Raw genomic sequence first — 25,490 nt, forward strand, 5'->3', positions numbered from 1 at the left:
TGTGATGCCATGTTGTATCTGCACATATCGAGCATATTGTGTGTATGTTGTTGAAATGCTTGGTATGTGTGGGATCTGACTATCTAGTTGTTTATCCTTAGTAGCCTCTCTTACCGGAAAATGTCTCCTAGTGTTTCCACTGAGCCATGGTAGCTTGCTACTGCTCCGGAACACTTAGGCTGGCCGACATGTGTCCTTCTTCGTTCCTGTGTCTGTCCCTTCGGGGAAATGTCATGCGATGAATACCGGAGTCCTGTTAGCCCGCTACAGCCCGGTTCATCGGAGTCCTGCTAGCCCAGTGCTACAGCCTGGATTTACTCGCTGATGACCGACACGTTCGATGTTGGGTCATGGATGCCTGTCCCTGTAAGCTTGTGCCACTTTGGGTTTACGACTAGCCATGTCAGCCCGGGCTCCTTACCATATGGATGCTAGCGACACTATCATATACGTGTGCCAAAAGACGCAAACGGTCCCGGCAAAGGTAGGGCGACACCCGTGGGAATACCGTGCGTGAGGCCGCAAAGTGATATGGGGTGTTGCATGCTAGATCGATGTGGCATTGAGTCGGGGTCCTGACAGCGTTGGTATCAGAGCTTGACTACCTGTAGGATTACCAAGCCAAACTGGTCGGAGTTGAGTCTAGAAACTCTTTAGTTATATAAGGGAATTGATTGTGGGATGGAACGTAAGGCTCTTTTTACTCCCTATACCTTATGCCCTTCTGATCTGAGTCATCTTATCTTTCCTACGGGGATTAAGAACTAGGCTTTCTCCTCTTTCTATCAGGATCACGTGTTATTAATCAGTAGACTTATAAGATTGTTGGATTTAAGCCTGAGTCCAGTTCCTACCACTTCTGTATGTTAATTGTTGATCTCGAAACCTTGATATTGTGCTTCTGAGTGGTTATGCCCCCATTTCTGTGATTGTCTCAAATCTTTTTGAGCATTTACAGCCGTTATGCTGTCTGAGTCATCCCAGGTTTCTAAATAGTCGGATGCATTTGCAAATCCCTTCCTCCTGTTTCCGATGTGCCTTTGGTCAGATTAATCACACAAATCAGTGAGTTGAGGTACTTTATTGCCTTGACATATATGTTGGAGCTAGTATTATGACCCTAGGTGTCTTAGGGGATCACCTAGTAATCTAGCAATGTTTTGTGATCCCAGTGTGATGATTCTGGCTTTTGCTCTCGAAAGCATCCCGTGGAGCCACCTAGTAGTAGGTATTCTACTCCTTGGGTTTTGAACCCGAGATTCACTCTACTTACTTCATGTTGATAGTAATTGCTAGCGCCTTTAGGATATTAGTAACCTTTGCGATAGTCCTTGAAGTCCGTGGTATCTTCTTCTTCCAGATACCATGAACTACTTATGGCAGAAGTTCCTCGTTGAACTGAAATATCACAACAGGATTATTCTTGAGGAGTTCTCCATTCATAAATCGTGACTCTGTCAGTTCTACCTTTCTGCATGGGTTATCCGGAAGAAATATGTTGAACTTGGTTCGACATACTAATCTATGCATCCACAACTCAGAAAATTATATGTTCCTTTGAGTTGTTCTCTTTAGTTGCATTCTGACCCTCGTCTATCAATTGATAGTCAAGAGTATGCGTGCGTTCGTTTATCGATGCCTATTACTCTTGTGGTCCGTCAAGCCATTCTACCGCAGAATGACTAGGAGAAACAAACTCCAGTACCTCTTCCATATCCAGGATTGGGTCAAAGAAGTTGTGCTCCGCAGATCAAATTGCTAATCCAGCTTTTGTTCTGTTCTACCTTGGAGTATTACCATCTTTATATCAGGATTGTTATAGGAATTGCACACCATCCTATGAACTCTTGGTACAGTGATACTTCTTGCCATCATTAGTCATTCCTCGGTCTTCGTGTTGATGCAACCGGAATACCGACAAATGAATTGTGATGTGTGAAATCAATACGCCTAGCAACCTCGTTGCTGGGTAGTTAAAGGACAATAACTTCATTCTTAGGGTGTTGGCTATTGAATCATCATTCTAAGGTTGATCGTGCTACCTAGTCCATTCTCCTGGTTCACTCCTTGATCGATGAGTTAGGATTATTTCAAATCCTTGCTCTATTGATCATATCGTCTTGCCCTGAAAAGCAAGATTGTTCTCGAGCTTAGTAACATACCGGTGGTTCGTGATTTTTTGAATATCTTCTCAGAAGTATTACCAGGTTGTCACCTGACCGCTATGTTGAGCTCGTGATCAAGTTGGTTTCTTGTGAACCACCTTCTCTCCAAGAGTCGGTGTTAGATATCCCTGAGCTAGTTGGTTAAGCTAAACGACAACTTGGAGGGTTGGAAGATAAAAGCTTGCCTGACTTAGTTCGTTCCAAAGGGATATTCTTGTGTAGTGTGTATTGAAGAAAGATGATATCTTCATCGATTGGTCCCTGTGATCAGTTGCTGGACCTATTGTCTTATCAATCCTTTGATTTGAGTGTGGGCTATCGTCAAATCAAGTCAGAACCAACGATGTTCGTAATGTTGTCTTACCCGTGGTTGATCCCTCGAGCATACACCATTATATCTTTTGGGTCTGATCAATGCTATCACCGTGTTCACATGATGGTGGAAGTCCAGTGATATGGAAATTCCGATGAGTTGTTGTTGAGCCCATTGACAACATCCTTATCTCCTCCATGATGTTGTTGAACATTAAGTTAGTGTTGGAAACTTTTGAAAGCATTTTCTTCATGCTAGCTCATGAAGTACTTGTTTGATGAAAGGAGTGACTTCCTTTGATTCACGTGCATTTTGATGTAAGTTGCCGCCATGAATTCGAGAAAGTTTGTTTTTGCTCCTCTGGAATCATCCCAAGTCAGTCATGCATGTGCGAAGTATTCTGTGGTCTGTTAGACTGATCATCTTCATTCCATATGTATATCCTAGCACACCAAGCCACTGATTGACTCGTTCAAGGAAAAGAAGTCTATGCTTGGGATCTAATCCATGGACTTGCGTAAAGACTTCGATATCCTCGATGATGGCTCCCAACCAGAACTCGGTAGTGTTTTATTGTAAGACTACCATGTGGGCATGCTTGTCTGGAACAACGTGTTCACATGTTTGTAGCAGAACCAGCTCATGTTTTGGAGCTTGCTATCGTAGTTCATTTCCTGAGAATCTCGCAACGTCATCTCGTCGATTTGTGTTGCAAACTTTCATTTTTCTTCCTAGACTCGATGAGTCTGGAATATCCTGACACCAACCAGATCTGAGTCTTAGGCAGATATGATGGTTGGAATATTTCCCAAGAACTATAATATTGGTCCCTCGATAACCGGTAAAGTGGATGTCGTGGCCAACACACCCAGCCGGAAGACCTATTATTGTAGTATCTTGTTTGAGGAAGTTGGCCACCTCCCCATAAGGATTTCATAGGATTTACCTCCGTAACTGTTCCTTATGGATTCTATTGCTCCCGAAGTCCGACCTTTACTTGATGTTCTAGTTATCAAACCATATCTATGAATGGGTTATACTAGCACGTCAAGGAGAACATTAGAAGCGGAGTGCTAAATGTCTCTCGGTCGATCATCTAGATTTTGTTTCCTTGGCCTCGCTAGGGTGAAACCTGAGTTGATGTTATCTTCCTATGCATCTGCATCGTCCATCGTTGTTCATCATGGTGGTATGTTGTGTTGCCAGGATCCTTGACACGGATGTTGGTAAAACCTTGATGAATATGGAAATGCTCAAGTTCTTGAGAGCACGCACAAGCGCTAGGTGTTATCATCGGCACTAACTGGGTTTGCTCTCAGTTCCCTCGGCAATGCTGTGACCTTCTCAAACAGTGAATTCACTCTCTATTGTTGGGTTCTTCCCCAGTTACCAGAATCATTCCCAGCATTTGCATTTTGTTCCCAGCTTGCACCGCCAATGTGCCATTCTACCATGGGTCTCGTCCATTTCCGGTGATAAGCAAATTCATCCATTACGTTGTCTTCAACAAGGTAATCCACATCATTCAAGTCCGAGTATGCCATTCTACCGACCCCCTCCAAACGATTGGTCGAGAATTGCCTTAAATTGGTATAAAGAGTTTCAATGATCTTTGAATCAAAAGTAATTCTTTTTGCCACTTAAGGGGATATATCTACGAGTCACCATCCCTAAGGTGCCCCGTTGTGCTATCATGGCAACTAAAATCCTCGCTACGTTGACAATCGATTACCACCTTCTTAAGTGTGGAATTGTTGTCCACCTAGTGAACCTTCGTCATCCGTTTCTTTCCACCCCTCTTGATGTGTATCTCGTGTCTCAACCCGAGAGATGGTCTTATGTCTCATTCCGTGAGTTGTTCGATCTTCGAGAAGATCGACCCTTCTAGAGTCTCCTTCTTCCCTCCATGTCATGTTGACAGGATTTTTCAAGGCAAGACTTCAAGACAATGATGGTGAATGAATCAACGTTCAACTGAAGTGCACCCTGGATCGTGAAGATTGTACTAGTTTGCATTTCCCCTTCATCCTACCCTACGCTTGAATCTCGAGACGAGATTCTTGTTTAGTGGGGGTGAGTTGTCACATCCCTAGCTTCTGGTAATGCTCTAGGCTAGCTTCATGTGTGCATCATGTTTAAATTCTGAAATTTGAACTGAGGGAAATTGGAAGCCTCAAAACCCTAAATAAAAGAGGGGCAAGAAACCCTAAAATTGCAATCAGTAAATCCAAAATGCCCTAGAAATAGCTCTAACAATTTTGGCAAGAGTTATAAATCAAACCAAAATTTTGGGACATTTCTAAGGAATTATTGGGCTCTGATTTTTAAATCAATATTTTATTTGAATTTGGAGTTATATTCATAATATATAATGAATATATTTTCAAATGACCTGAGATATTTTTTGTATATGTGGAGAAGTCCATTAAGTGACTTAAAAATATCCAGGGGAGTTTTGGCACTGTTTTCAAATTCTGTTTGAATTAAAATTCAGTGCCAATTAAATAAAACAGAACAAAAATAGAAAACAGTAAATAAAAGCAGAGAGAGAGAACTTACCTCAGCTTACCTGTCAGCCCACCCGGCCCAAACCTACCTGGCGGCCTAGCTGGCAGGCCCAGCCCACCTCCTCCCCCTTGTCCTCTTCCTCCTCTGCCAGGAGGACGAACAGAGGCGAGGCGTGGCGCGCGCCCGAGAGGCCTCGGCCACCTCCTGCTTCCCGGCCACCTCCTGCTTCCCCCGGCCTCCCTAGCAACGCCACGACGAGGCCTCGTGTCCCCTCGCTCCTCTTCCTCCCCCGCTACATCCCCTCTCTCCTCTGTTCCCTCTCTCTCGCCCGGACCGAACGGAGCCGCCGCCACCGACGAGCTCCCTCGCGGCCACCGCCACCCCCTCTCCTCCCCGACGCGCTCCTGAGCTCCGCAGTGCCTCCCTCGACCTCCCCGTCGGCTCACGCGACCGGAGAAGCCCCGAAGCGCCGTCCCGACGTTTTCCCCCTCCTCGGCCACCGAGGACCGCCGCTGTCGATTCGCCGCCTCCGACGCCTCCCCGAGCTCCCCGAGGCCACCGTCGCAACCCCTGTGAGCTCCTCTATGTTTCCCCTCTGACCCCCTGCTCGTTCTCGTGCCGTAGCTGCCGTCCCCGCAAGCACCGAGCTCCGGCCATCGCCATGGCCGGCGAACCTCGCGCCCCGGAGCTCTTCCGCTCGCTCCAGTAGCTCCCGCGTGCTCTCCAGATTCCCAGGGTCCCGACGCGCTCCTCTGCTCTCGGGCTAACGCGCTGCAGCCACCGCGTCGTGCTGGCCCGAGCTCCGGCCGCCGCCTCGCTCGCCGTAGTTGCTGCTACCGGCCACCCCAGCCGCGGCCACAGCCACCGCTGGATGCGCCGCGTCGCGGACGTTCCAATGAGCCAAACCGCGCGCCAAACCATCGCCCCTAGCTCGAATCCGAGCCGCGCCGCCGTGCGGAATGGTCTCCGCCGGCGATACTCCGGCGACTGCCGACGTGGCATGCTTAATTAGCGCTAATGACGCCCTAACCAACCCCCTAGGCCACTGACTGTGGGCCCCACCCCTGGTCAAACCTCAGTTGGCGCTGGGTTTGACCGGAATTAGCTCCTGTGTCACTGACGTGTGGGCCCCACACGTCAGGTTTGACCCGAGCCAGCCCAGTTGACCCTGCTGACGTCACTGTGACGTGAGGCTGACGCAATAAGTATTTTCTGGATTTAAAAATAATCAGGAAATTCCAGAAAATAGCTAAAACTTCAATAAATCATAGAAATTCAACCGTAACTCCAAATTAAATAATTTATATATGAAAAATTATCAGAAAAATTCAAGGAATCCATCTGTACCATTTTCATGCATGTTAGAACAACTTATCACTACTGTTTAGGGCAAATGAAGTGAATGACATTTAAATAACCACATATGGAGTTTGAATTTAAATCTTGGATTCAAACCAACTTCATTTAATCTGGTTTTAGGTGCATTAGCCCAAAACACATTCATATTGCCATGTCATAGCATGCATCATATTGTGCATTGCATTGATCGTGTTTTTCTGTATTTGCCGGTAATTGTCCCCTCTCGATAGACGTGTACCGACGATGTGATCGATGACACCGATGAAGAGCTATATTATCTTCAGAAGTGCCAGGCAAGCAAAACCCCCTTGTTCATTCCGATAAAATCCCACTCTCTCGCTCCTGCTCTCTTTTACTGCATTAGGACAACAACGATATACTTGTTACTTGCTGCGGTAGCTGAACCCCTTTATCCTCTGCATGACCTGTCATTGCCACAGTAAATAGATGAAACCCACTAGCATGAGTAGGAGTTGTTTGAGCCCTGTTGTGCCTACTCATTCATGCTTGTTTGTCATGCCTGCTACTGCTTAGAGTTGTGTCAGGTCTGATTCATCGGGGATGAATCAGAGGCGTGTGAACATGTCCCAATGTGTGTGAGCTAAGTGTGTGAACACGATTTGGTAAAGGTAGCGGTGAGAGGCCATGTAGGAGTACATGGTGGGTTGTCTCATTGCAGCCGTCCTCAGGAACTGAGTTCTGTGTTTGTGATCCATGACCAGCTACTACCACACATTGGAATGCTTAAGTGCCCCTCTCAACTTATTAATCAACATGATCTCTGTCCAGGAGTTGCAACTAGTTTCTGGTGTTTGTAGGTAGTGTTAGTAGTCTACCAAGTGGCACCCGGTACAGGTGGGCTTGGGACAGACTAGGCACAGTGGCCCGGTGTACCAAGTGGCACCCGGTTGGTGGGCTTGGGAACCCTGCTCACATCGTTTGGGGCCGTAAGCGACACCCCGGCCGGATCTCCTTGCGGATGGAACCCGAATAGGCGATAAACCTGGACTAGAGACTTGTTCGGTTAGTCAGGTCGTGGCCGACTCCCTCGCCCGGCTTCCGCTTGAAGGTTGCCGAGGTACATGACGTGTATAGGGCGGTAAGTGGCGAGAGCGTGTGTGAAGAAGTACACCCCTGCAGGGTTATCATTATCTATTCGAATATCCGGATTCCTCGGATATGGAAACTTGGACCCCTTGTACAGTTCATAGACAAGTGAAAGTGGATACTCTAAAATACGCAAGATAAGCGTGAGTGCTATGGATGGCGTTCTCGTAGGGAGATGGGAGCGGATCCATAGTGGTGTATTGATATGGTGAATATGTGGACTCGTGTGCGCCACCTCAAAGAGTTACTTGCAGTCGTAGTTCAGGTTAGCCACCGAGTCAAAACTGGCTTGCTGCAGTTTAACTCCACCATCCCTTTGTTGATAATGATGCATATGTAGATAGTTCTGATGTAAGTCTTGCTGGGTACATTTGTACTCATGTTTGCCTATTTATGTTTTTGCAGAGAGACTTCGGTCTCGTTAGTAGTTCCGCGTGGACTTCGACGTTTAGCTTGTTACCTCAGCTACGATCTTGTGCCCTCGGCAGGATCTGATAGATAGTCAGGCTTCTCAGCCTTTTTCATTTATAGATGTCTGTACTCAGACATGATAACTTCCGCTTGTGCTTTGACTTGTATGCTCTGATTGTTGGGTCATGAGACCCATGTTTGTAATATCCCGCTCCTCGGAGCCTATTGAATAATTACTTGAGTTGTAGAGTCATGTTGTGATGCCATGTTGTATCTGCACATATCGAGCATATTGTGTGTATGTTGTTGAAATGCTTGGTATGTGTGCGATCTGACTATCTAGTTGTTTATCCTTAGTAGCCTCTCTTACCGGAAAATGTCTCCTAGTGTTTCCACTGAGCCATGGTAGCTTGCTACTGCTCCGGAACACTTAGGCTGGCCGGCATGTGTCCTTCTTCGTTCCTGTGTATGTCCCTTCGGGGAAATGTCATGCGATGAATACCGGAGTCCTGTTAGCCCGCTACAGCCCGGTTCACCGGAGTCCTGCTAGCCCAGTGCTACAGCCTGGATTTACTCGCTGATGACCGACACGTTCGATGTTGGGTCATGGATGCCTGTCCCTGTAAGTTTGTGCCACTTTGGGTTTACGACTAGCCATGTCAGCCCGGGCTCCTTACCATATGGATGCTAGCGACACTATCATATACGTGTGCCAAAAGACGCAAACGGTCCCGGGCAAAGGTAGGGCGACACCCGTGGGAATACCGTGCGTGAGGCCGCAAAGTGATATGGGGTGTTGCATGCTAGATCGATGTGGCATTGAGTCGGGGTCCTGACATGGGGTCCACGAGGCAGGGGCGCGTCTAGGGGGGTGGGCGCGCCCTCCACCCTCGTGGGCACATGGTGGGTCCCCCTGGTGTGTTCTCTGTGCCAATATTTCTCAAATATTCTAGAAAAAATCATATTAAATTTTCAGGGCATTCGGAGAACTTTTATTTTCGGGGTATTTTTTATTGCAAGGATAGTTCAGAAAACACACAGAAAATACTATTTTTACTTTATTTAATATAAATAACAGAAAGTAAAAAGAGGGTACAGAAGGTTGTGCTTCCTAACTTCATCCATCTCATGCTCATCAAAAGGAATCCACTAACAAGGTTGATCAAGTCTTGTTACCAAACTCTTTTCGAATAACATGAAACCGGAGAATTTTCGAATAACACTAGGTTACCTCAACGGGGATATGCACGTCCCCGACAATAAGAATATCATATTTCTTCTTGACAGTAGGAAGGGAAATTCAAAACCTCCAATAGTAATTGTTGGAATTTTTCCAATAGAATTGATACTATGGACTTGAGGTTGTTTCCTCGGAAAATGTACCGTATGCTCATTACCATTAACATGAAAAGTGACATTGCCTTTGTTACAAACAATAACAACCCCTGCAGTATTCAAAAAGGGTCTACCAAGGATAATTGACATACTATCGTCCTCAGGAATATCAAGAATAACAAAGTCCATTAAAATAGTAACGTTTGCAACCACAACAGGCACATCCTCACAAATACCGACAGTTATAGCAGTTGATTTATTAGCCATTTGCAAAGATATTTCAGTAGGTGTCAACTTATTCAAATCAAGTCTATGATATAAAGAGAGAGGCATAACACTAACACCGGCTCCAAGATCACATAAAGCAGTTTTAACATAGTTTCTTTTAATGGAGCATGGTATAGTTGGTACTCCTGGATCTCCATGTTTCTTTGGTATTCCACCCTTAAAAGTATAATTAGCAAGAATGGTGAAAATTTCAGCTTCCGGTATCTTTCTTTTATTAGTAACAATATCTTTCATGTACTTAGCATAAGGTTTCATTTTAAGCATATTAGTCAAACGCATATGCAAAAAGATAAGTCTAATCATTTCAGCAAAGCGCTCAAAATCCTCATCATCCTTTTTCTTAGATGGTGTAGGAGGAAAAGGCATGGGTTTCTGAACCCATGGTTCTCTTTCTTTACCGTGCTTCCTAGCAACGAAGTCTCTCTTATCATAACGTTGATTCTTTGATTGTGGGTTATAAGGTCAACAGCAGGTTCAATCTCTACATCATTGTCATTGCTAGGTTGAGCATCAACATGAAAATCATCATTAATATTATCACTAGGTTCATGTTCATTACCAGATTGTGTTTCAGCATCATAAATAGAAATATCATTGGTATTCTCGGGTGTGTCAACAATAGGTTCACTAGAAGCATGCAAAGTTCTATCATTTTTCTTTTTCTTCTTCTTAGAAGAACTAGGTGCATCAACATTACTTCTCTGAGAATGTTGCTCAATTCCCTTAGGGTGGCCTTCAAGATACAAAGGTTCCTGAGTCATTTTACCCCCTCTGGTCACAACTCTAACAACATTATCATTTTTATTATTATTTAATTCATTGAGCAAATCATCCCGAGCTTTAAGTACTTGTTCTACTTGAGTGGTAACCATAGAAGCATGTTTACTAATAAGTTTAAGTTCACCTTTAACTCTAGACATATAATCACTCAAGTGTTCAATCATATAAGCATTACGTTTCAATTGTCTACCAACATAAGCAATGAAGTTTTCTTGTTTAACAATAAAATTATCAAACTCATCCAAGCATTGGCTAGAATACTTATAACGAGGAATATCACCTTCATCAAATCTATAGAGAGAATTTACCTTTGCTACCTGTGTCGGGTTATCAAGACCATATATCTCTTCAATAGGTGGTAACTTCTTAACATCTTCAGCTTTAATACCTTTTTCTTTCATAGATTTCTTTGCCTCTTGCATATCTTCAGGACTGAGAAATAGAATACCCCTTTTCTTCGGAGTTGGCTTAGGAGTTGGTTCAGGAAGTGTCCAATCATTTTCATTACTCAACATATTATTCAATAGCAATTTAGCTTGATCAACAGTTCTTTCCCTGAAAACACAACCGGCACAACTATCCAGGTGGTCTCTGGAAGCATCGGTTAGTCCAAATATCAAGTATTTCATTTTTCTTGAGAGCATGATCAGGCAAAGCATTAAGTAATTGGAGAAGCCTCCCCCAAGCTTGTGGGAGACTCTCTTCTTCAATTTGCACAAAATTATATATTTCCCTTAAGGCAGCTTCTTTCTTATGAGCGGGGAAATATTTAGCAGAGAAGTAATAAATCATATCCTGGGGACTACGCACACAACCAGGATCAAGATAATTAAACCATGTTTTAGCATCACCCTTTAATGAGAATGGAAATAACTTAAGGATAAAGTAATAGCGAGTTTTCTTATCATTAGTGAACAGGTTGGCTATGTCATTTAATTTAGTAAGATGTGCCACAACAGTTTCAGATTCATAGCCATAAAAAGGATCAGATTCAACCAAAGTAATTAACTCAGGATCGAATTCCTTACCGGAAATACAAATAGGTGAAGTAGCAAAAGTAGGGTCATATTTCATCCTAGCATTCAAGGATTTTTCTTTAAACTTAGCTAATAATTTCTTAAGATCGGATCTATCATTGCAAGCTAAGAAATCTCTAGCAGTTTCTTCATCCATAACATGACCCTCAGGCACAACAGGCAATTCATATCTAGGGGGAGAATCTTCATCATCACTTTCATCAATATTATCAGTTTCAATAATTTCATTCTCTCTGACCCTAGCAAGTTGTTCATCAAGAAATTCACCTAGTGGCACAGTGTTATCAAGCATAGAAGTATTTTCATCATAAGTATCATGCAAAGCAGAAGTGGCATCATCAATGACATGCGACATATCAGAATGAATAGCAGGAGTTGGTGTCATAAGTTTACTCAAAACAGAAGGTGAATCAAGTGCAGAGCTAGATGGCGGTTCCTTACCTCCCCTCGTAGTTGAGGGAAAAATCTTGGTTCTTTTATCTTTCAAGTTCTTCATAGTGATCAGCAGATATAAATCCCAAGTGACTCAAAGAATAGATCTATGCTCCCCGGCAACGGTGCTAGAAAATAGTCTTGATAACCCACAAGTATAGGAGATCGCAACAGTTTTCGAGGGTAGAGTATTCAACCCAAATTTATTGGTTCGACACAAAGGGAGCCAAAGAATATTCTCAAGTATTAACAGTTGAGTTGTCAATTCAACCGCACCTGAAACAGTTAATGTCTGCAGCAAAGTAATATGGAAGTAACGGTAACAGTGGCAAAAGTAATAGTATTAGTTTTGTAGTGATTGTAACAGTGGCAACAGAAAAGTAACTAAGCAAAGAACAATATGTGAAAAGATTGTAGGCATTGGATCAGTGATGGATAATTATGTCGGATGTGATTCCTCATGCAACAGTTATAACATAGGGTGGCACAGAACTACTCCAGTTCATCAATGTAATGTAGGCATGTATTCCGAATATAGTCATATGTGCTTATGGAAAAGAACTTGCATGACATGTTTTGTCCTACCCTCCCGTGGCAGCGGGGTCCTATTGGAAACTAAGGGATATTAAGGCCTCCTTTTAATAGAGTACCGGATAAAAGCATTAACACTTAGTGAACTGGATAACTAGTTGCCGCGGAAGTTTATTGTAACAAATTTATCGAGAATAATATTAGAATATATGTGAATAATACACCTACACATCCTCGACATATATGAACTTCAGCGGATGAGTGGTGGAGCGAACATCCCAACAATGGTGTACACAATCCCAATGATTTACAATTTTACTCATCATTCCTAATTTTCTTGATGTATATTGTTCTATATATCTGCATCATACATATGTACTGAAAAGTTCTACAAATTAATGGGTGTACATTTGTACAACCAAGTCTCTATGCATCCATTTAGCGGATATAATAGTAAATGGACATGGTTTGATGGTATAGTGCATTATGGCCCTCTGACTTCGGCATACTAATTTGTTGCTTAAATAATGATAAAAAAGGATAGTATTTTGGATACATTATGTCCAAAATAAGTAATTCAAAATAAATACTTTTCATGCAGATACTCCAAAAGTATCTCTTCTAAATTAAGAGTATAAACTATCCAAAGGAGACATTTTGTATTCATGCAGATACATGCATTGGTGAATTGAGAGTGTTCTTGACTACAATTGAGGTTTTCTTTTGTGGGTGACGACAATTGAAGTTGATCAACCTAGTGATCACTAATCCATGATTTAAGCAACAATACAACTAATTCTAGGAAGAAGGCAGAGTAGTTCATGAGATTCTTGCATGTGTTAACACTGTCCTGCATGTGGCAAAAATACAGCGTAATTGTAAAGGTTAAACTTATATAGTCAGCCTAGCTGTGAGAAATGAAACATGAGACTGAAGGACTAATAGGATGGCTCGAAGAATTTCGAGCTCTATCCATCTTTGCAAATCATACAAACTGAAATTGCCTTAAAGGAAGTAGGCATTGTCGATTTAGTTTATAGCTAATCTTTTCTACAGAAATGAATTACAGGGAAGAATCCACGGGTCTACTTCAAATAGAAGTTGCATGCTTATCCAATCTAACTACTTAAATTTAGAGATGGGAGTGTAAATAAGAAAATAAGTGCACGTGCTCATTCAGTGTAAATAAGAAAATTCAAAGATCAGTGTGAATAGCAAGATACCTAAGAAACAACGAAGTAGTGGTGTTCCTTGCCGAAAAAACTTCGAGCACCTTTTGAGAAAATTCAAAGCCATAAGCTCAGGGTAAGAGGAAGCATGGGAGGATGAAAACTGAAAGCGGACAACTATTCTAGAGTGCACACTGGTGACAGAGACAACGTCTCGAGGATGTGGGTGCATCTCATGATGATTGTACTATAGACATGTTTCTAACTACAAATTGGCAGCCAGGGGTGATGTACAGGCATCCCCTGCTTTGGTGTCTTATCGTTCTCCTGGCTCAGTTGATTTAAATAGATGAATGGACTTGAAGCTGAAATAGTGGACCTGCAGAGCAGTTTCAACATCGGTATTTAATTGTGGTGGAAAATTGTATCAGATCAAGCCGAGAGGGAGACGAAAATAAAATATTTGCAACATATTAATAATTGTCGTCGCTATTTACTTGGATCCCTATATGTGTCTGTACTTTTTGAAAGCCATAATGAAAAGCTAAGTGGGGGAGATGAGAAACTGGTGTGGGATGCACCGAGGGAGTGATGGGGATCCAAAGCGCTGCAGTTGATCCTTTTTGGCTCGATCAGTCAATGCTTTGTGCTTGGTGAATGGAATCTATCTGGCACTGAAGAACGACGACGTACCAGTCACTCGCGGTGCCCGTGGACGCACATGCGGCCGAGGTCGATGTACTTGACAGAGACCTATGGCAGGGCGAGGCCGGGGTGGAGGCCGCCGTCGATGGAGCCCCTGGCGATGGGGCCGAGGTGGCCTAGACCGGCCGTTGTGCTGGAGGCAGTGAGCATCGCAGGACAGATAGATTTTGCCGCAGGAGCGCCTCACGCAGAGATGGATCCGACGCCGACGACGCATGCATCACACCAGCAAGGGTTAATCCTGGTAAGCAGCGGGGGTGACTTGGACCGGCGTTGTGCCAAAGGCAGTGAGCAGCGCAGGATGGTCGGGTTGTGCCGAAGGAGCGCCTCACGCTAAGATGGATGCCCGCCAGGGGATAGTGTAGAAAGGGAAAGTTTTTCTGTACAGAGGAGCGGTGGATGTGTTGACTTTGCAAATCGCTGAATCAGGGTGAGAGACACTCAGGTTGCGGTGGGCCCTTAGCAAGTAACTGATGCTCATGTGGCAGGGGCATTGTAGGGTTGGTCCCATATGTAAGTCAATTAAACAATGCTGATGTGGCAAGTGTGCTGAGGTGGATACGCTGCATATTGAGATAAATCATGTAGTGGGGGTGAACTTCTTAAGTATATAGGATACACGAACTCCTCAAACTACGGTCATCACCGGTAAGTATCCCGATTATTGTCACTTCGGGGTTAACAGATCATAACACATAAATAGGTGACTATAGACTTGCAAGACAGGATGAAGAACTCACATATAATCATGAAAACATAATAGGTTCAAATCTGGAATCATGGCACTCGGCCCCTAGTGACAAGCATTAAGCATAGCAAAGTAATAGAAACATCAATCTCAGAAGATAATGGATACTAGGGATCAAACCCTAACGAAACTAACTCAATTACATGATAAATCTCATCCAACCCATCACCGTCCAGCAAGCCTACGATGGAATTACTCACACACATCGGTGAGCATCATGAAATTAGTGATGTAGGAAGGTTGATGATGACGATGGCGATAAATTCCCCTCTCCGGAGCCCCGAATGGACTCCGGATCAGCCCTCCCAAGAGAGATTAGGGCATGGCGGCGGCTCCGTATCGTAAAACGCGATGAATCCTTCTCTCTGGTTTTTTTTCTCCCCGAACGTGAATATATGGAGTTGGAGTTGAGGTCGGTGGAGCACCAGGGGGCCCATGAGGTAGGGGCGCGCCCAGGGGGTAGGCGCGCCCCCACCCTCGTGGACAAGGTGTGGGCCCCCTGGCCTTGATTCTTTCGCCAGTATTTTTTATATATTCCAAAAATATTCTCCGTTGATTTTCAGGTCATTCTGAGAACTTTTATTTCTGCACAAAAATAACACCATGGCAATTCTGCTGAAAACAGCGTCAGTCCGGGTTAGTTCCATTCAAATCATGCAAGTTAGAGTCCAAAACAAGGGCAAAGGTGTTTGCAAAAGTAGATACGTTGGAGACGTATCATTACCTCATCAAGTTCTACTTTCCTCCCACTCACTTCTTTCGAGAGAAACTCCTTCTCTAGAAAGGATCCATTCTTAGCAACGAATATCTTGCCTTCGGATCTGTGATAGAAGGTGCACTCAACAGTCTCCTTTGGGTATCCTATGAAGACACATTTCTCTGATTTGGGTTCGAGCTTATCATGTTGAAGCTTTTTCACATGGTGTCGTCTCAATGGATTCCGATGGTGCCCCATTTAACGTGAATGCAGTCGTCTCTAAAGCATAACCCCAAAACGATAGCGGTAAATTAGTAAGAGACATCATAGATCGTACCATATCTAATAAAGTACGATTACCACACTCGAACACACCATTACACTGTGGTGTTCCAGGTGGCGTAAGCTGTGAAACTATTCCACATTGTTTCAAATGAAGACCAAACTCATAACTCAAATATTCACCTCGATGATCAGATCATAGAAACTTAATTTTCTTGTTACGATGATTTTCCACTTCACTCTGAAATTCTTTGAACTTTTCAAATGTTTCAGACTTATGTTTCATCAAGTAGATATACCCATATCTACTCAAATCATATGTGAAGGTCAGAAAATAACGATACCCGCCGTGAGCATCAATACTCATCGGACCGCATACATCAGTATGTATTATTTCCAATAAGTTTGTTGCTCGCTCCATATTTCTGGAGAACAGAGTCTTAGTCATCTTGCCCATGAGGCATGGTTCGCAAGCATCAAGTGATTCCAAAATCCCATCAGCATGGAGTTTCTTCATGCGCATTACACCAATATGACCTAAACGGCAGTGCCACAAATAAGTTGCACTATCATTATTAAACTTATATCTTTTGGCTTCAATACTATGAATAAGTGTATCACTACTATCGAGATTCAATAAAAAATAGACCACTTATCAAGGGTGCATGACCATAAAAGATATTACTCATATAAATAGAACAACCATTATTCTCTGATTTAAATGAATAATCGTCTCGCATCAAACAAGATATATAATGTTCATGCTTAACGCTGACACCAAATAACAATTATTCAGGTCTAAAACTAATCCCGAAGGTAGATGTAGGGGTAGCATGCCGACCGTGATCACATTGACTTTGGAACCATTTCCCACGCGCATCGCCACCTCGTCCTTAGCCAATCTTTGCTTAATCCATAGCCCCTATTTCGAGTTGCAAATATGAGCAACAGAACCAGTATCAAATACCCAAGCGCTACTGCGAGCATTAGTAAGGTACACATCAATAACATGTATATCAGATATACCTTTCACTTTGCCATCCTTCTTATCCACCAAATACTTGGGGCAGTTCCGCTTCCAGTGACCAGTCCCTTTGCAGTAGAAGCACTCAATCTCAGGCTTAGGTCTAGACTTAGGCTTCTTCACTTGAGCAACAACTTGCTTGCCATTCTTCTTGAAGTTCCCCTTCTTCCCTTTGCCGTTCTTCTTGAAACTAGTGGTCTTGCTAACCATCAACACTTGATGCTCCTTCTTGATTTCTACCTCCGCAGGCTTTAGCATTGCGAAGAGCTCAGGAATTGCCTTATCCATCCCTTGCATATTATAGTTCATCACGAAGCTCTTGTAGCTTGGTGGCACTGATTGAAGAACTCTATCAATGACACTATCATCAGGAAGATTAACTCCCAGTTGAGTCAAGTGGTTGTGGTACCCAGACATTCAGAGTATATGTTCACTGACAAGACTATTCTCCTCCATTTTGCAGCTATAGAACTTATAGGAGACTTCATATCTCTCAATCTGGGCATTTACTTGAAATATTAACTTCAACTCCTGGAACATCTCATATGCTCCATGACATTCAAAACATCGTTGAAGTACCAGTTCTAAGCCATAAAGCATGGCACACTGAACTATCGAGTATTCATCAACACGTGACTGCCAGGCATTCACAATGTCTGTAGTTGCTGGCGCAGGTGGTACACCTAGCGCTGCTTCCAGGACGTAATTCTTCTATGCAGCAATGAGGATAATCCTCAAGTTACGGACCCAGTCCATGTAGTTGCCACCATCATCTTTCAACTTAGCTTTCTCTAGGAACACATTAAAATTCAAAGGAACAGTACCACGGGCCATTTATCTACAACAACATAGACATGCAAAATACTATGAGGTACTAAGTTCATGATAAATTAAAGTTCAATTAATCATATTACTTAAGAACTCCCACTTAGATAGATATCTCTCTAGTCATCTAAATGATCGCGTGATCCATATCAACTAAACCATGTCCTATCATCACGTGAGATGAAGAAATTTTCAATGGTGAACATCACTATATTGATCATATCTACTATATGATTCACGCTCGACCTTTTGGTCTCAGTGTTCCGAGGCCATATCTGCATATGCTAGGCTCGTCAAGTTTAACCCGAGTATTTTGCGTATGCAAAACTGGCTTCACCCGTTGTATGTGAATGTAGAGCTTATCACACTTGATCATCACGTGGTGTCTCGGCATGACGAACTGTAGCAATAGTGCATACTCAGGGAGAACACTTATACCTTGAAATTTAGTGAGAGATCATCTTATAATGCTACCGCCGTACTAAGCAAAATAAGATGCATAAAGGATAAACATCACATGCAATCAAAATAAGTGATATGATATGGCCATCATCATCTTGTGCCTTTGATCTCCATCACCAAAGCACCGTCATGATCACCATCGTCACCGGCTTGACACCTAGATCTCCATTGTAGCATCGTTGTCGTCTCGCCAACTATTGCTTCTACGACTATCGCTACCGCTTAGTGATAAAGTAAAGCAATTTCATGGCGATTGCATTTCATACAATAAAGCGACAACCATATGGCTCCTGCCAGTTGCTGATAACTGTTACAAAACATGATCATCTCATACAACAATTTATATATCGTCACGTCTTAACCATATCACATCACAACATGCCCTGCAAAAACAAGTTAGATGTCCTCTACTTTTTTGTTGCAAGTTTTACGTGGCTGCTACGGGATTCTAGCAAGAACCGTTCTTACCTACACATCAAAACCACAACGATTTTTCGTCAAGTGTATTGTTTTAGCCTTCAACAAATGACCGGGCGTAGTCAAACTCGATTCAACTAAAGCTGGAGAAACAGACACCCACTAGCCACATGTGTGTGAAGCACGTCGGTAGAACCAGTCTCATGAACGCGGTCATGTAATGTCGGTTTGGGCCGCTTCATCCAACAATACCGCCCAATCAAAGTAAGACATGCTGGTAAGCTGTATGACTATTATCGCCCACAACTCATTGTGTTTTACTCGTGCATATAACATCTACGCATAGACCTGGCTCGGATGCCACTGTTGGGGAATGCGGTATTTCAAAAATTTTACCTACGATCACGCAATATCTATCTAGGAGATGCATAGAAATGAGAGGGGAGAGTGTGTTTACGTACCCTCATAGACCGAAAGCGGAAGCATTTAGTAACGCGGGTGATGTAGTCGAATGTCTTCACGATCCAACCGATCAAGTACTGAATGCACGGCACCTCCGCGATCAGCACACGTTCAGCTCGATGACGTCCCTCGAACTCTTGATCCAGTTGAGGCCGAGGGAGAGTTCTATCAGCACGACAGCATGGTGACGGTGAAGATGAAGTTACCGACGCAGAGCTTCACCTAAGCACTACAACGATATGACCGAGGTGTGTAACTGTGGAGGGGGGCACCGCACACGGCTAAAAGATCAACTTGTGTGTTCTAGGGTGCCCCCCTGGCCCTGTATATAAAGGAGGGAGGGGGAGGCCGGCCGTCCCTAGGGGCACGCGCAAGGAGAGGGAGTCCTACTAGGAGTACCAATCCTAGTAGGATTCCTCCACAAGGAAGGGAGGGGGAAGGAAGGAGAGGGAGAGGGAGTAGAAAAGGGGGCGCCGCCTCCCTTCCCTTGTCCAATTCGGACTGCAAGGGGGGCGGCCTACCCTGACTTCCCTCTTCTCTCTCCAACAAGTCCCATGGTGGCCCATTAGTTCCCCCGGGGGGTTCCGGTAACCCCTCCGGCACTCCGTTTTTACCCGAAACAATTCGGAACACTTCCGGTGTCGGAATAACATGGTCCAATATATCAATCTTTATGTCTCGACCATTTCGAGACTCCTCTTCATCTCCGTGATCTCATCCGGAACTCCAAACAACCTTCGTTCATCAAATCAAATAACTCATAATACAAATCTTCATCGAACGTTAAGCGTGCAGACCCTACAGGTTCGAGAACTATGTAGACATGACCGAGACACATCTCCGGTCAATAACAAATAGCGGAACCTAGATGCTCATACTAGCTCCTACATATTCTACGAAGATCTTGATCGGTCAAACCGCGTAACAACATACGTTGTTCCCTTTGTCATCGGTATGTTACTTTCCCGAGATTTGATCGTCGGTATCATCATATCTAGTTCAATCTCGTTATGGGCAAGTCTCTTTACTCGTTCTGTAATGCATCATCCCGTGGCTAACTCATTAGACACATTGCTTGCAAGGCTCACAGTGATGTGCATTATCGAGAGGGCCCAGAGATACCTCTCCGATACACGGAGTGACAAATCCTAATCTTGATCTATGCCAACTCAACAAACACCATCTGAGACACCTGAAGAGAATCTTTATAATCAACCAGTTACGTTGTGATGTTTGATAGCACACAAGGTGTTCCTCCGGGATTCGGGAGTTGCATAATTTCATAGTCTGAGGAACATGTATAAGTCATGAAGAAAGCAATAGCAGAAAAACTAAACGATCATTATGCTAAGCTAACGGATGGGTATTGTCCATCACATCATTCTCTAATGATGTGATCCTGTTCATCAAATGACAACACATGTTTATGGCTTGGAAACTTAACAATCTTTGATTAATGAGCTAGTCAAGCAGAGACATACTAGGGACACTCTATTTGTCTATGTATTCACACATGTACTAAGTTTCCGGTTAATACAATTCTAGCATGAATAACAAACATTTATCATGATATAAGGAAATATAAATGACAACTTTATTATTGCCTCTAGGGCATATTTCCTTCAGGCACCTCACAATTCGGCCTCCCCCTTTCCTATTCCTATTCGGAGTAGGAAGGGAAGAGGGGGAAGGGGGGTCCTATTCCCTTTTTCCTTTCCTCCTTCCCCTTTCCTTCTCCAATTTGACCAGCCCATATGGGGGCGCACCAGCCCCTTTCTGGCTAGTGTGTTTCCCCTCTTGGCCCATAAGGCCCATATCTTTTGCCGGGGGTGCCCGAAACCCCTTCTGGTGACCCGATAAGTACGCGGTGCTTCCTGGAACACTTCAGGTGTCCGAATACTATCGTCCTATATATGAATCTTTACCTCTCGACCATTTTGAGACTCCTCAGCATGTCCTTGTTCTCATCCAGGACTCCAAACAACATTCGGTCACCAAATCACATAACTCATTTAAAAACAAATCATCATCGAATGTTAAGCGGCGGACCCTACGGGTTCAAGAACTATGTAGACATGACCGAGACACCTCTCCGGTCAATAACCAATAGTGGAACCTGGATGCTCGTATTGGCTCCTATATATTCTACGAAGATCTTTATCGGTCGTACCGTAATGACAACATACGTTATTTCCTTTGTCGTTGGTATGTTACTTGCTCGAGATTCGATCATTGGTATCTTCATACCTAGTTCAATCTTGTTACCGACAAGTATCTTTACTCGTTCCGTAATGCATCATCCCGCAACTAACTCATTAGTCACATTGCTTGCAAGGCCTATTATGATGTGCATTACCAAGAGGGCCCAGAGATACCTCTCCGATACTTAGAGTGACAAATGCTAATCTCGATCTATGCCAACCCAACAAACACCTTCGGAGATACCTGTAGAGCATATTTATAATCACCCAGTTACATTGTAACATTTTATAGCACACAAGGCATTCCTCCGGTATCCGGGAGTTGCATAATCTCATAGTCAAAGGAATATGTATATGACATGAAGAAAGCTATAGCAATAAAACTGAACGATCATTATGCTAAGCTAACAGATGGGTCTTGTCCATCACATCATTCTCCTAATGATGTGATCCCATTCATCAAATGACAACACATGTCTATGGTTAGGAAACTTAACCATCTTTGATTAACGAGCTAGTCTAGTAGAGGCTTACTAGGGACACAGTGTTTTGTCTATGTATCCACACATGTATCAAGTTTCCGGTTAATACAGTTCTAGCATCAATAATAAACATTTATCATGATATAAGGAAATATAAAATAACAACTTTATTATTTCCTCTAGGGCATATTTCCTTCAGTCTCCCACTTGCACTAGAGTCAATAATCTAGTTCACATCGTCATGTGATTTAGCACCAATAGTTCACATCACCATGTGATTAACACCCATAGTTCACATCGCCATGTGACCAACACCCAAAGGGTTTACTAGAGTCAATAATGTAGTTCACATCGCCATGTGATTAACACCCAAAGAGTACTAAGGTGTGATCATGTTTTGCTTGTGAGAGAAGTTTAGTCAATGGGTCTGCCACATTCAGATCCGTATGTATTTTGCAAATTTCTATGTCTACAATGCTCTGCATGGAGCTACTCTAGCTAATTGCTCCCACTTTCAATATGTATCTAGATTGAGACATAGAGTCATCCATATCAGTGTTAAATCTTGCATTGACGTAACTCTTTACGATGAACTCTTTATCACCTCCATAACCGAGAAATATTTCCTTACTCCTCTAAGGATAATTTTGACCGTTATCCAGTGATCTACTCCTGGATCACTATTGTACCCCATTGCCAAACTCATGGTAAGGTACAGAATAGGTCTGGTATACAACATGGCATACTTTATAGAACCTATGGCTGAGGCATAGGGAATGACTTTCATTCTCTCTCTGTCTTCTGTCGTGGTTGGTTTTTGAGTCTTACTCAACTTCATACCTTACAACTCATGCAAGAATTCCTTCTTTGACTGATCCTTTTGAACTCCTTCAAAATCTTATCAATGTATGTACTCATCGAAAGTCTTATCAAGCGTCTTGATCTATCTTTATAGATCTTGATGCCCAATATGTAAGTAGCTTCACCAAGAAGGTCTTTCTTTGAAAAACTCCTTTCAAACACTCCTTTATGCTTTCCAGAATATTCTACATCAGTTCTGATCAACAATATGTCATGCACATATACTTATCAGAAAGGTCGTAGTGCTCCCACTCACTTTCGTGTAAATACAGGTTTCACCACAAGTCTGTTTAAAACTATATGCTTTGATCAACTCATCAAAGCGTATATTCCAACTCCGAGATGCTTGCACCAGTCCATAGATGGATCGCTGGAGCTTGCACACTTTGTTAGCACCTTTAGGATTGAGAAAACCTTCTGGTTGCATCATATACAACTCTTCTTTAATAAATCCATTAAGGAATGCAGTTTTGACATCCATTTGCCAGATTTCATAAAATGTGGCAATTGCTAACATGGTTCAGACAGACTTTAAGCATCGATACGAGTGAGAAAATCTCATCGTAGTCAACACCATGAACTTGTCGAAAACCTTTTGCGACAATTCGAGCTTTGTAGATAGTAACACTACTATCAGCGTCCGTCTTCCTCTTGAAGATCCATTTATTCTCAATGGCTCGCCGATCATCAGGCAAGTCAATCAAAGTCCATACTTTGTTCTCATACATGGATCCTATCTCGGATTTCATGGCGTGATTTATCGGAATCTGGGCTCATCATCGCTTCCTCATACTTCGTAGGTTCGTCATGGTCTAGTAACATGACTTCCAGAATAGGATTACCGTACCACTCTGGTGCGGAATGTGCTCTAGTTGACCTACGAGATTCGGTAGTAACTTGATCCAAAGTTTCACGATCATTATCATTAGCTTCCTCACTAGTTGGTGTAGGCATCACGGGAACGGTTTTCTGTGAAGAGCTACTTTCCAATTTGAGAGAAGGTACAATTACCTCATCAAGTTCTACTTTCCTCCCACTCACTTCTTTTGAGAGAAACTCCTTCTCTAGAAAGGATCCATTCTTAACAACAAAGATCTTGCCTTCGGATCTGTGATAGAAGCTGTATGCAACAGTTTCTTTTGGGTGTCCTGTGAAGACGCACTTCTCCGATTTTGGTTCGAGCTTATCAGGCTGAAGCTTTTTCACATAAGCATCACAACCCCAAACTTTAAGAAACGACATCTTATGTTTCTTGCTAAACCACAATTCATACGATGTCGTCTCAACGGATTTAGACGGTGCCCAAAGAAACGTGAATGCAGCCGTCTCTAATGCATAACCCCAAAACGATAGTGGTAAATCGGTAAGAGACATCATAGATCGCATCATATCTAATAAAATACGGTTACGACGTTCGGACACACCATTATGTTGTGGTGTTCGAGGTGGCGTGAGCTGGGAAACTATTCCACATTATTTTAAATGAAGGCCAAACTCGTAACTCAAATATTCGCCTCCGCGATTAGATCGTATAAACTTTATTTTCTTGTTACGATGATTCTCCACTTCACTCTGAAATTATTTGAACTTTTCAAATGTTTCAGACTTGTATTTCATCAAGTAGATATTCCCATATCTTCTCAAATCATCTGTGAAGGTCAGAAAATAATGATACCCGCTATGAGCCTCAACACTCATTGGACCGCATACATCGGTATGTATTATTTCCAATAAGTCAGTGGCTCGCTCCATTGTTCCGGAGAACGGAGTTTTAGTCATCTTGCCCATGAGGCATGGTTCAAAGTATCAAATGATTCATAATCAAGTGATTTCAAAAATCCATCTGTATGGAGTTTGTTCATGCGCTTTACACCAATATGACCTAAACGGCGGTGCCACAAATATGTTGCACTATCATTATCAACTTTGCATCTTTTGGCATCAATATTATGAATATGTGTATCACTACGATCGAGATTCAATAAACCATTTACATTGGGTGTATGACCATAGAAGGTTTTATTCATGTAAATAGAATAACAATTATTCTCTGACTTAAATGAATAACCGTATCACAATAAACATGATCCAATCATATTCATGCTCAATGCAAACACTGATGACCCACAAGTACAGGGGATCTATCATAGTCTTTTGATAAGTAAGAGTGTTGAACCCAACGAGGAGCAGAGGAAAGGATAAGCAGTTTTCAGTAAGGTATTCTCTGCAGGCACTGAAATTAGTGGTAACAGATAGTTTTGTGATAAGGTAATTTGTAACGAGTAACAAGTAATAAAAGTAAATAAGGTGCAGCAAGATGGCCCAATCCTTTTTGTAGCAAAGGAAAAGCTTGGACAAACTCTTATATAAAGGAAAACGCTCCCGAGGACACATGGGAATTATCGTCAAGCTAGTTTTCATCACGCTCATATGATTCGTGTTCGGTACTTTGATAATTTGATATGTGGGTGGACCGGTGCTTGGGTACTTCCCTTCCTTGGACAAGCATCCCACTTATGATTAACCCCTCTTGCAAGCATCCGCAACTACAAAAGAAGTATTAAGGTAAACCTAACCATAACATGAAACATATGGATCCAAATCAGCCCCTTACGAAGCAACGCATAAACTAGGGTTTAAGATTCTGTCACTCTAGCAAACCATCATCTACTTATTACTTCCCAATGCCTTCCCCTAGGCCCGAATCATGGTCAACTGTCATGTAGTCGATGTTCACATGACACCACTAGAGGAGAGACAACATACATCTCATCAAAATATCGAACGAATACCAAATTCACATGACTACTTATAGCAAGACTTCTCCCATGTCCTCAGGAACAAACGTAACTACTCAGAAATCATATTCATGTTCATAATCAGAGGGGT

The sequence above is a fragment of the Triticum dicoccoides genome, chromosome 4A, assembly GCF_002162155.2.
Source record: "Triticum dicoccoides isolate Atlit2015 ecotype Zavitan chromosome 4A, WEW_v2.0, whole genome shotgun sequence".
In the NCBI taxonomy this organism is placed as follows: domain Eukaryota; kingdom Viridiplantae; phylum Streptophyta; class Magnoliopsida; order Poales; family Poaceae; genus Triticum; species Triticum dicoccoides.